This window comes from Sander lucioperca, chromosome 7, assembly GCF_008315115.2.
Source record: "Sander lucioperca isolate FBNREF2018 chromosome 7, SLUC_FBN_1.2, whole genome shotgun sequence".
Classification (NCBI taxonomy): Eukaryota; Metazoa; Chordata; class Actinopteri; order Perciformes; family Percidae; genus Sander; species Sander lucioperca.
In genome coordinates, this window is record NC_050179.1 from 36,776,638 (window position 1) to 36,788,380 (window position 11,743).

At 40.0% G+C, this 11,743-nt stretch overlaps 2 protein-coding genes across 2 annotated transcripts in view; both read right to left on the reverse strand.

The window, feature by feature from the left end:
• LOC116054912 (E3 ubiquitin-protein ligase TRIM21-like) overlaps window positions 1–1,467 on the reverse strand; it is a 39,375-nt gene extending 37,908 nt beyond the window's left edge. The window contains exon 1 of the mRNA XM_036003658.1: window positions 1,389–1,467. The gene's annotated coding sequence lies outside the window, so the exon portion shown is untranslated. The remainder of the gene's footprint in view (window positions 1–1,388) is intronic.
• Window positions 1–11,743, reverse strand: part of LOC116036403 (NLR family CARD domain-containing protein 3-like) — a 1,020,880-nt gene that overhangs the window by 692,988 nt on the left and 316,149 nt on the right. The gene's annotated exons all lie outside the window — the stretch shown is intronic.

The window sequence follows — 11,743 nt, forward strand, 5'->3', positions numbered from 1 at the left end:
GATATGTAAACTGTTATGGCATTAAAAGAAAATTCATCTTTTTCTCAATATATAATTTTTGTTCTATAGTGACTGACAGGAGAGATGATCAGAGGGGCAGAGTTTTTACCACCCTCATAAATAGGACCGGGATAAAAGTATGGGTAGAGTTTCTCAGTGAAGGAGCAGCCAGTAAAGGAGTAGATAAGAGCTTCAGCATCAACGTCATAAAAGGAGACCAGACCCTCCTCATAATCCACAAACACCCCCACCTTCTGAGGCCGAGACTTCAGAGAGAGAAGGACTGCAGGGCCAGCAGCAGCAAGGTACTCATTTTCATTCCTCAACACTATTGTCCAGTAACCATCCTGAGGGCTCAGTGTGATTTCTCCCTTCCTGTTGACCGACTCTCTGGCCACTCCTAAATCCCACGCAGTCTTCCCTTTAACCTGAACCTCGTAATAAAATCTTCCTGAAGAGAAACTCTGCTTTGCTAAGACAATAACACAAGGATCAAATCTCTCTGGGTTGTCTGGGAGATTCTTCCTCACATCACCATGTTTAACTTGTTTTCCATCATCAGACAGGATGAGTTTAGGATGTGCTGTATCAGGATCAAGAGTCACATCCACTTCATACTGCTGGACCCTCTTCAGATCAGACTCATGGAGCAGGTTCTTCTGTTTACTGAGTTTCTCCTGCTGAGCCACATAGAGCTGCTCCACCTCAGTGTTTCTCTTCTTCAGCTCAGAGATTTCCCTTCGATGAACTCGGCCTGGTTTCTCTCGAAGGACTCCTTCAGAGTTAAGATCTGTCTGTTTGTGTCTTCCTTACTGAGCTCCATTGAGTGTTTGATCTCTTTCTGGATCATCTGCAGAATTTCAGCCTGTGTCTTGGACAGCTCAATCTTCTTTTGTTCTGAAACCATCCAGGCCATGAAGACACACATCAGACATGCCAGGAATAACATCCAGGTCTTCATTTTGGATCCTGAGTAGACGTCACGGGGAACTTCTTCTGGTATCAGTTGAGCTGACTGTCTGAACTTAGCAGCCATCTCAGAGATCACAGTATTGACCTGCAGCTCAGGTTTCATGTTGAAACCTTTTCTACAGGTAGGACACTGATAGGGAAGATCAATATCCCAGTGTTCAGTGATGCAGGTTTTACAGAAGTTGTGTCCACATGGTATGGTGACTGGATCAGTGAACACATCCAGACAGATGGAGCAGAGAAACTGATCTTCAGTCAGCAGACAGCTGGCAGCAGACATATTGATACTCTGAGGACAAAAGTGTATATTGCACTTTTAACTCAATTTGGCGACTGTCATTATGAATGTAAGTAGAGCTGAATCTTTGTGTCAACGCTAGTTGTTACACTCAGTAAATATGATCATTTGTACTCACCAGTGTTAGTTAGAGAAAATCCTGAAGAACCCTGTTCAATTTCCTTAACAGAGAAAAGAGAAACTGGTCTTGACTGCAGCTCTGCTGAAGGTAAATGTTCAGTTTTATCTGATAATATAAACTAAAGCTTTCCTCCATCTTGCTCCGCCTCTTACTGCAGCTTTGTACGTGAGCTTTTATCATCAACATAACTTCTGGTAAAAGATTAATTTAATCCCATGGAACATACCATTACAAAAGAGGTCAGTGAAAGATTTGGGAAAACTTATTGTATCTTTAGTGCCTTTTATGACCCAACAATGATCCAAAGTTCAGCTCACCATTTCATCTGTCATGTGATTAGCTATCAGCTTTTTTTGTTTCAGCATCCATTTAGATCAGACTAACGGGTTAGTTTAAAGTAATGTACAAACACAAAATGGGACATTACAGTAATATGATACAGAAATACGTCAAAATATGTGTGTGTGTGTGTGTGTGTGTGTGTGTGTGTATGTAGTTTGTGTGCCTAAAGTGCAGAGCACAAGTGTGTACTACCTCGAAACAAAATCTTCCTGAAGAGAAACTCTGCTTTGCTAAGACAATAACACAAGTATCGAATCTTTCTTGAATGTCTGGGCGATTCTTCCTCAAATCACTATCATGTACTTGTTTTCCATCATCAGACAGGATGAGTTTAGGATATGCTGTATCAGGATCAAGAGTCACATCCACTTCATACTGCTGGACCATCTTCAGCTCAACCCGAAACAGCTTCTTCATCTGTTCACTGAGTGTCTCCTCCAGCTGATTCACAGCTCTCACCACAGTGCATTATAATAAGGCAGACGTGTTTTGGACTATAACTCCCACATTACTAATCAAACATTTGAACCTTACATCCACGCGTTCCTTGAATGAAGCTGAATCACATGATGTGGGCCATGCCCACTTCCGCCATAGATTTCTGCTGCAAGCAGTTAGGTTTTGCTTTCAACGCAAAACCTAACTGCTTGCCGTTTTGGTTTAATTTGGCGACTGTCGTTATGAAAGGGAATAGAGCTGAATCTTTATGTCAATGCTGGTTCTTAATTTCAGTAAATATGATCATCTGTACTCACCAGTGTTTATAAGAGAAGATCTGAATGAACTCTTGACACTTCTTGACCTAAAATGGAGAAACTGGTCGTGACTGCAGCGCTGCTGAAGACAAATGTTCTCTTCTCTATGATCATCTGAAGTTAAAACTCTCCTCCTCCTGCCGTGTGGCTCTGCCTGCAAGCTTTTATCACCAGTCATTACAGAGACATAACTCTTGGTAAAAGATTAACGCCAGTAAAAGATTTTAGATTTTTTCAGATGTAGTGCCTTTATGAGGACGCAACAATCATCCAAAGTTCAGCTCACCATTTCCTCTATATGCGTCATGTGACAAACAATCGGCTGTTTTACTTGTTTCAGCATCAGTAACTTATTGATGGACCTTTATACTCTTTATACTTCATACCGTAACCTACAGCGCTTTTATTTTTAAAACCAAATATTGTACATATTTTTTATAGAGTTTCTTAAGTGTTTTTTATATTTATATGGCGACTCTTAACAAATCCCAGAGTAAAAAGCTTCAGAATATCAATAGGATTGAAAGTGGAAAGTTTGGTGCAACCTGGTCTCATGCCAGGTCGTGAAATAGTCACGTTATTTAGATTTATTGATTTGTGTACAGGTCACGATTTTGATGTTTATTTCGTGTACACGTCACAATTTTTGAACGTGTACAGGTCATGATTTTCGAACCTGCTCTGCGGGACGCAACAATGGGGAAATGAGGCGCCACATGCCGGCCACAACAACAGGATGGACTGCCACATGTGGGACGCGATCCCCGGGCGCATCCCCAGGCGCAGGGGCACACAACAACGGGGAAACGAAACGCCACAACAACATGATGGTTGTGGTTAGGAAAAGGCGAACAGGGAAAGAAACTGTCACACGCGGGACACGATCCCCGGTCTCCGGGGTGAAAGTCCTGTGTTGTTTGACCCATCCACCCCCCCGACCAACCTCCCTGCACGGACTTTCACCTTATCAATACTACTTGCTACCGTCATCGTTCTGTGATCACGAAATATGCTTCCCATTGAAATACATTGCTTTAAAATTCGTAATCACCACGAAAAAAACAACATTATCGTGTCCTGTCCACGAATCAATAGATTCAATAACATGACCATATCACAAACTGCCACGAAAACTGACATTTTCAAGACCCTATAGGTGAACAGGGTCAACATTTAACTAACAGATATCCCCATGAAACTTCTTCAGCTGATTACTGACATTAAGACAAAAACATTTGGTATTACAAGTTTTCTGAAATGCTTTGTTTATCATGCAAATGAGGCCTTATCTATGCTAACTTTTGGTGAATTTAACAGAAATCTGTCTGTAGATTTCTCTTAAATTCACCTCCAATAGACAAAGTGTAGTAAAATAAATGTTTGTCTTTTCCACTAGACTGATGAAGTCATGTTATGGAAGATAAAGAGCCCAACATCTATAAAATGACCACAGCCTGAGAAACAATATTTTTGCCTATAGTGTCTCGCCTTAAGCAATGCATTGATAAAACATCTTATCTTGGAGCTTTGGAAAACACCTTTTACTTACAGTTTATTTAACAGTATGTCAATTTCCCTACTACTTAAGTTCTGCTTCTTCTTCTGCATCCCTGCGATTTTTGGGAGTGTGTGTGAGTATTTGCACACGGCACAACACATGCCCTTCTATAGCGTTTAGGTGGTGTTACCTATGCTAATAATAAAACAAACCCAGTAGACATACATTTATTACACTAAATGAAAGTAAATCTAGAAAAACCAATGGTTCTACTCAGTGTGACTGACAGGAGAGATGATCAGAGGGGCAGAGTTTTTACCACCATAGTTAGGACTGGGACTGAAGAATGGGTAAAGTTTCTGAGTGAAGGAGAAGCCAGTAAAGGAGTAGATAAGAGCTTCAGCATCAACGTCATAAAAGGAGACCCGACCCTCCTCATAATCCAGAAACACCCCCACCTTCTGAGGCCGAGACTTCAGAGAGAGAAGGACACCAGGGCCAGCAGCAGCTTTGTACTCCTTGTCATTCCTCAACACTATCGTCCAGTGACCCTTCTGTGGAGTCAGTTTGATATTTCCCTTCCTGCTGATTGACTCTCTGACCACTCCTAAAGTCCACGCAGTCTTCCCTTTAACCTGAACCTCATAATAAAATCTTCCTGAAGAGAAACTCTGCTTTGCTAAGACATTACCACATGTATCAAATCTCTTTGGATTGTCTGGAAGATTCTTCCTCACATCACCATGTTTAACTTGTTTTCCATCATCAGACAGGATGAGATCAGGATGTGCTGTATCAGGATCAAGAGTCACATCCACTGCAGACTGCTGGACTCTCTTCATTATCAGCTTGAACTTGGCCTTTAGTTTTTTCTGCTGGACCCTCTTTAGCTTCATCTGGTGTGAAACCATCCAGAGCATCAAGACACACATCAGAAACACCAGGCAGAACACTGTCATTTTGGTTCCTGAGTAGCTGTCAGAGGGAACGTCTTCTGGTATCAGTTGAGCTGACTCTGTGGACTGAGCAGCCATCTCAGCCATGAGAGTATTGACCTGCGGTTTTGTGACATGTTTATCTTGTTTTCTATCATCAGGCACGATGAGATCAGGATGTGCTGTATCAGGATCAAGAGTCACATCAACTTCATACTGCTGGACCCTCTTCAGATCAGACTCAGAGAGCAGTTTCTTCATCTGTTCACTGAGCGTCTCCTCCAGCTGAGTCACAGCTCTCCTCACAATCCCCTCATATGAAGGTGGACGGACGTTGACTTCTGTCCAGTCCTTGGTGGGTGGAGCAGTGTTCAGGAAGGTGAAGCTCTGGAGGAGGTGTTGGTGGTCTTCAGACTGTAAGAGCTGCTCCACCTCAGTGCTTCTCTTCTGCAGCTCAGAGATTTCCTGTTCCAGCTCTGTGATTATACCTTCAGCTGGTTGCTTTGTCATTCTCTGCTTCTCTTGGATCGTCTCGATGAGCTCGGCCTGGCTTCTCTCAACAGACCCCTTCAGAGCAGTGAAGATCTGAACACCTTCTGATATCTCTCTGTCAGCATCTTCATCACTGAGCTCCACTGAGTGTTTGATCTCCTGAATCTTCAGTCGTCTCTTCTGGATCATATGCAGAATTTCAGCCCCTGTCTTCCACAGCTCAGCTTTCTTTGCTTCATATTCTTCTTTCAGAGGACCAACAAGATGTTTCTTTTGGTCTGAAACCATCCAGGCCGTGAAAACACACAGCAGACACAGCAGGAACATCCAGGTCCTTCTTTTGGATCCTGAGTAGACGTCACGGGGAACTTCTTTTGGTCCGGGTAATTGTTCCTCTGAGCTGCAGCTGCTGGCGTCCTGTTGAGTTGACTGTCTGAACTGAGCAGCCATCTCTGAGATGAAAGTATTGACCTTCAGTTCAGGTTTCGTGTTGAAAACCTCTCTACAGTTGGGACACTGATAGGGAAGATCAATATCCCAAAGTTCAGTGATGCAGGTTTTACAGAAGTTGTGTCCACATGGTATGGTGACTGGATCAGTGAACACATCCAGACAGATGGAGCAGAGAAACTGATCTTCAGTCAGCAGACTGCTGGCAGCAGACATATTGATACTCTGAGGACAAAAGTGTGGAAAAATAAAAATGTCATTACTTTGGAAGCCTTTAAAGGCAAGGTGGAAACAAATTGTGGGCATTGTTGGCCATAACTTAAGTTTATCTCCCACGTAGGAGATATCTCTTCTACATATGAGATGAACTTTAAAGGAGAATTCCTAGTAGCTGCTAGCTGCTAGCTGCCGTCCGGTGAGTGTGTTCAGCCAGGCTTCTGTGATAATCATCCTGACAACACCAACCTTATATCGATCAAGATTAACATAAATATTGGCCGGAATTCTCCTTTAAGGCCCAGTTAGGCAGTTTCAAGAGTGAGAAAACGGATCTAAATAAAAACATTACTAAAAACTGTGAATTTAAAGTGCTCACATTATGCTTTTTGACTTTTTTCCTTTATTGTGTTACATTTTAGGTTTACAAATTGAAAAATCCCAAAGTCCACCCCAAAGAGACTTAACATCTCCAACAGAAAACACTGTTCACAAACTGCTCCAAACAGCTCTATTGTAGTCCAGCCTTTACTTCAGAGACAAACGTGGTCACTTTGGAACACACGTTATAATGCTCACCTAGCTGCTAGCATGGCACGCCCTCATACTCTGCTTCTGACTGGCTAGTAGTCCTTACCTAGGTACTGTCAGGGCACGCCCTCATACTCTACTTCTGACTGGCTAGTTGTCCTTACCTAGCTACTGTCAGGGCACGCCCTCATACTCTATATTCTGGTACAACCTCTAAATAAAATTATGAACCTGAAAATGAGCATTATATGAGCACTTTAAATAATTTCTATAGAAACGTTATTCTCTCTTACAGATTTTAATACAAAAACAGATTTCCACAAAATAATCAGTTCACACAGAGACCATAGTCTTCTTTAGTATTCACAAGGTTTGCAACTGTTTGCATCATCAATTTCTTCTAAATTAAACAAACAAGCTAATGTGCATATTTAAACATAACATTTCAGTGGAAAAGACTAGATGTAAGTAATTTACTGGGGAAGTTCTGTGCTCATATGTTTGTTTGTTTTCTTCTGTGTATGTGTGTGCAAATTAGTGCATATTAATGTGGAGATTGTGATGATGTTATTAGACACTACTGTATTCACCTATAGTTCCTCCATTATGTGCAGTACATAGAGAGAGAGAGAGAGAGAGAGAGAGAGAGAGAGAGAGAGAGAGTTTATTAATCCCAAATTGGGAAATTACTCTGTTGCAAGTAGCAATTTACCAAGGACATACACACATACTCACACACACACACATACAGAAATACAAGAAATATACTGTCAAGTCCTACTCTTGTTCACCTTCCAAAGGACACAGGGACAACTCAAATTTCCGACTCAATCACTTTTATTTTTAGTTTACTTTGTCAGTTGATTGGTCTGTTCAGTAAATTAGGTTGTAAACCTTTAAAGACAGAACAAAAAAGTTACCACTTTAATTAAACATTTTAAATGAACTTAAATTAGTTTAAACATTTAATTAAACATTCTAAATAACTTAAATGAATTAACCCCTCACAATTAACTGTCTTTTACATGGATGAAAGAAAAAGCTAAATGTCAAATTTGTTAGCAAAGTTTTAACATTTAACAGAATTTGTACATGTTTATCTTTGTACTATCCTTTTGTATCTTATACTTTTACCTTCTCAAACTCAAACTGAAATATTATAGCACAAACACATTTACCACAAAAACAATGCAGTCACTGCTGCAATGTGTTCCTTAACCAATCTACACGCAGTTAAACATAACACGAACATATTAAGCAGCATTTCAAACACCATGAAGGTAAATAAAACATTTCACTGACCATTGGCGTGTTTGGACTGAACCTATTAGTGAACTTGGAGCACCTCGATGCCTTCACAGGTGCGCCAAATCAGTGACAATTACTGATCAGGTGACAAGCAGCCGGTTTGCTGCTGCTGGTGCACTCTGGGAAGTGTAGTTCTTTGAGACTTATTCCTGAGATTCAGCTCAACAATACATAAGATTAAAAAAATAAGATAGCAAAGATAAAAATGCCAGAACAACTAATGAAAAATGTACTTAGGTGAATGAACAAGAATGTACATGTGTAGAATAAAACAACCTAGATACATAGTATATATCACAAAATAAAATATAATATTAGATATTAAATATGAAGTGACCAGTGACATCAGCCTGTAAGGCCATTATATATTGCCTTAGCTAACTTATTACATTAGCTAGTAGCTCATATATGTTGGCAAAACACAAGTTAACCATATTTGTTTTTGTCTTTTGGCTAATAAGCAGTAAACTGGAAGCACTGGTACCTTTTGTTCATCACCACTTACTTCCACATAAGGCATGTATATGGTGAAAAGAAAAAGCCAGATTGTGGTTTTAGCTTTAACTTTGAGTAAAGCTACTGCTCTCCACAACCCTCACGGCCACCGATGGACCTCAGTTAAACATTTGTCCTGAGTGGAACTTCCTGTCTGAGTAGAGCTCAGGTTGAGTTCAGACCGGTTGTTGAAACACAGTAAATATGATCAGCTGCTCTGTCTTACAAAGGCCGACAGCAGGAACTACAGAGACAGGGAGGCTGAGAGGAAAGAGTTGCAAAATGTCAACTATTTGGACAACTCAAAGGGAAGCTAAGATAGGCTAGTTAGCTTTTAGCATGACTACTTTATTTGCTGTTACTTTTTCTTTGTTTCTTTGTTCTGAATTCTGGTTTTAACTTTAGTTCACTAAGTATTTAGTGAGTGTATGTTGTCTCAGTGTACTCACCAGTGTTTGCAGAGATTCTGCTGTTGTTGAAAAAAAGCTGCTGGATAAAGTTGAATGTTTATTTCGAGAGAAACGGAGAGATTTCCCTCGAGTGCAACTCTGCTGTTGCTCAAACTTTTACTTTTATTATTAGGAAATGTGACGTTGCAGCTCTCCTCTTTCACTGTTGCTCCACCTCTCAGGTTCAACCCTCTGAACATGTTTCTTTCGAGAGACACGGAGGCTTGACATACTTTCACTTTCATTCAGGAAATGTGACGTTGTAGCTCTCCTCTTTTAGTGATGCTCCCCTTCCTGTTGAGCTCTGTGAGGGGGGGGTTACTGCGTCTTTGAAAAATACCTTGACACAAACAAACATTAAAAATAATAAGAGTAAACAATAAATACCGAAACTGAGACCAATGTATACAAAATAGCTGTTTAAGTATAGCACATCACCACATTAGTTTAAGCACACCACACATTTAAGTACATCTGTCATATGATTGAGTGTGAGTACATTACATAGCAGTAATTTATTATTTAGCATAAGGCATCACATTTTCACGGCACAATCATATGTGACACATCAGATATTCTAATAAATGCAATTTGTACCTGGATTTGGACACAATGAATCTTTGATTTACATCACTCTTTTTTTCAAATAGCCTTGGTAATCTTTTTTGAATTATTTTATTTTATTTAACCTTTATTTAACCAGGTAGGTCGTTGAGAACAGGTTCTCCTTTGCAACGGCGACCTGGCCAAGAAAAGCATAAGCATGGAAGACAACATACAGTTTCACATACAATACAATCCAAGAAAACAGAATACAGTAGGCTACATAAAGTACAGATTTAGTAAGCATTACAAAGCCGGCGCAAAGTGAGTTGTAAGTACGTCGGAGGATATGCGAAAGTGATAAGGTAATAACAACACAATATACATGAATAGACAGTCTATAACACTGCTGAGATGTAGTGAAGAGGCAATATACAGTTAATGCAAGTTGTGGTCTAGTTAGTGATGTAGGTCAGTGATAACACAATAAGTATGAAAAGACAGTCTATATGAAATGCTGACATGTGGTAAAGAGTCAATATTCAGTCAGTGCAGAATTGTGGTCTAGATAGTGATGTAGATCAAAGATGAGGTGCAATATATATATATATATATATATATATATATATCCATATTTGAAACTAATAAGAAGGTTAAGGTAAATAACTAATAAAAAGCCTAGGACTAAAAGGGTTAATGGCAAAGTGTTTTTTTTTGTAATTTGTACTGTGCATATTGTGGCAAGGATAAAGTTCTTTCAATACAAAGGCTGAACAATTAAATATTAAAGTCCTATCTGTCGCTGCTGTTCAAATCTGTGTTGTAGTACGAAGTAAATGTGAAAAACATGAACAGAAAAAAATGCATTAATCAGATTGTGTTAAGATAAGATAAGCCTATAATTGTCTCCCTTTAGAGAAATTTATCTTGGGCATTAGATAAAACACAGGTGACAGCACACAGCCTATTTAAACACCACATATCAGGATTAGGGCCGGGTTAAAATCATTGATTCTACAATTAAAATCTATCTTGAGTAATCTGATATCAATACCATGGATGTATAATAAAACCTGGATCCAGTGATGCAGGCAGAGCCCTGTTCATTCTTATGAGAGTTGCTCAGTGGTGCATGAAGCCATCATGGAGCCAAACATTACTCGGATGACGGGCGCTGCTTCTTCACTGTGTTGACCTCCAAGCTGGCCACTTCCAGTTTATCACTCTGCTAACTTGAATGGGGAAAAAGTAATTTCATTGTATGGCTGTTCTGGACTTTCCAAATGTTACGGGACCGAATGGATCAAATTCTGATAGTGAAGCGACTCATTTTGCTGTGGGTTCCAACGCTCAAAGAAATCTGACCCGGGTACAGATCACTGTGAGGTCATAGTCTTGACAGTTCTAACCCTAACCCTCAAAATGTCTTGAAGTACTCATATTATGCTCATTTTCAGGTTCGTAATTGTATTTAGAGGTTGTACCAGAATAGGTTTACATGGTTTAATTTTCAAAAAACATATTTCTGTTGTACTGCATATTGCTGCAGCTCCTCTTTTCACCCTGTGTGTTGAGCTCTCTGTTTTAGCTACAGAGTGAGACATCTCACTTCTGTTACATCTTTGTTGGGAGTCACACATGCGCAGTAGCTAGGTAAGGACTACTAGCCAGTCAGAAGCAGAGTATGAGGGCGTGCCCTGACAGTACCTAGGTAAGGACTACTAGCCAGTCAGAAGCAGAGTATGAGGGCGTGTCCTGACAGTACCTAGGTAAGGACTACTAGCCAGTCAGAAGCAGAGTATGAGGGCATGCCATGCTAGCAGCTAGGTGAGCATTATAACGTGTGTTCCAAAGTGACCACGTTTGTCTCTGAAGTAAAGGCTGGACTACAATAGAGCTGTTTCTTCCTTGTTCCTTTGGGGTGGACTTTGGGCTTTTTTCACTTTCTAAACCTGTAACATGCACAAAAAAGATACATAACACAATAAAGGAAACGGAAAAAGCCAAAAAGCACAATATGAGCACTGTAAGATTAGAAAAAAAGATTGCTAAAACACTGGTCCCCTTAAATAGTACTCCTGGGACACGAACACCCTTTTCCCAGGTGAAAGTCTTGTGTTTTCCTCTGAACTCACAACATATTTAAGGGTTGCTTCTTTTCCTTCTTTCATATCCAAGCAAAATTATTATTGTAACTAAAATTTGATCAAATTGATATTGAATCGAAAATGTACTCAAATCACAAAATCATTGTCAATACCCTAACCCTAATCAGGATACATGTACAAACTACAGTTAACATTCAGTAACACAGATCCATATAATCAGAACAGTATAC